General features: G+C 37.8%; 1 non-coding gene across 1 annotated transcript; it reads right to left on the reverse strand.

Moving 5' to 3' along the window:
* Positions 1-1,165: 1,165 nt before the first annotated feature.
* On the reverse strand, positions 1,166-1,272 carry LOC118486112. The gene has a single exon (XR_004877968.1). It is a non-coding gene; the product is annotated as a small nucleolar RNA R71 (small nucleolar RNA).
* Positions 1,273-1,648: the final 376 nt, after the last annotated feature.

Here is a 1,648-nt window from a genome sequence, read left to right on the forward strand (position 1 = left end):
AGGTATGTTGATCCTATACACCCATTTTCCTATCATTGATTTCTATTTTTTATTTTCCTCTTGAGCCATTTATTTTCTATTATTATTATTTTTATTTATTCTTTTAAAAACTCAACTTTTGGACTAGACTAGACGTTATCAATGACTCGGTAATAAAACTTATGTATCCTTAGACGACAGCAGTATCTTACCATCACTATATTACGATAACGATGGATGCACTTGCCCAATGTGAGTTATAGTGTGATAATATTATATCGTGCTTTTATAAATAATAAAACTTGAACTAGTGCAGAAAACAACCTAAAAATAACCATCATTTAATAAGCACACTCGACCACGTCAAGTTTTTGGCGTCGTTGCCGGGGATACAAAGATTTTGGGAAAAGTCCAAGCTAACGGCCTAATCTAAAAACCATTTTCAAGAATGTGCTCCGGACCCAGATACGGACCGTGTCGTGACAACACCGGCCATGCCTCGAGCCCAGTTACAGAAACTTAAAATTTCAATTTTCAAAAAAAAAAACCCCGTCAAGAAACTAGACACGGGCCATGCCGTGACAACACGGGTCGTGCCTCGCGCCCAGCGGCAAATTAAGCTTGATTTCTACTACGGGCCGTGCGTCCTAGATACAGGTCGTGCCTCGACTTCCAGCAGAATATAGTGCATGACCTCTACCCTCTCGGGTGATTCCACGCTTTACCCCTTAAGCAACGAACATGAACAATATTTCTTTAGTACACTTCGTCAAAGAAACATACTCGTGTCTGAAGCAGTAGAAAAACCAATGGCAGAGGAAAGAACCCTTATGGACTTTCTGAAGCTGAGTTTGGATAACTTCGGGGGCATCAATCACAACCCCTGGGGTGAAAGCAAACAACTTTGAACTAAGGCCACCCCTTATCAGATGCTTCAGAAATCGTCTACTTTCTACAGACTACCTGACAAAGACCCCATCTCCATGTTTCCAACTTCTTAGAAATATGTAAGACCTTTTAAATTAATGGTGTGTCTGACGATTCTATTAAACTTAGAATGTTCCCATTTTCATTAAAAGATAGAGCAAAGGCATGGCTGAAAACCCTTCCTAATATATCTATAACCAATTGGGACGACCTTGTTCAAAAAATCCTTTATAAATATTTTCCAACGGTTAAAATTGCTAAATTAATGACTGAAATTAATTATCTTCAACAAGATGATGGGGAATCTTTATATTAAACATGAGAACGTTTTAAGGAACTTTTAAAAAAGTGTCCGCACAATCGACTAGAACTATGGCAACATGTTTCCATCTTCTAGGGTAAGGTATTACCCCAAACGCGCCAAATCATAGATTCCAACTCTGGGGGAATTTTGGGGAATAGGCGACATGCGGAATTATTTTCGTAGATTAAGAAAATAGCCCAAACAATGGGTAAACATATGCGGACCATGCGAAAGATCGGTGATTGCGGGTGCACACGTAATTACGAAAGTGAAGCACGAAAGTCATACTAAACCCTAAGATGTGCCAAACCTATGAATTTTCAATATTTTGTATTGAAATATTATCATAAGTTCATGTGTCTATTTTATAAATTTTATATTTTGTCAACAGTTTAACCCTTGTTACTCTCTAAAGTTCCAAAATATTTTCATGTGATT

This window comes from Helianthus annuus, chromosome 13, assembly GCF_002127325.2.
Source record: "Helianthus annuus cultivar XRQ/B chromosome 13, HanXRQr2.0-SUNRISE, whole genome shotgun sequence".
NCBI classification, from domain to species: domain Eukaryota; kingdom Viridiplantae; phylum Streptophyta; class Magnoliopsida; order Asterales; family Asteraceae; genus Helianthus; species Helianthus annuus.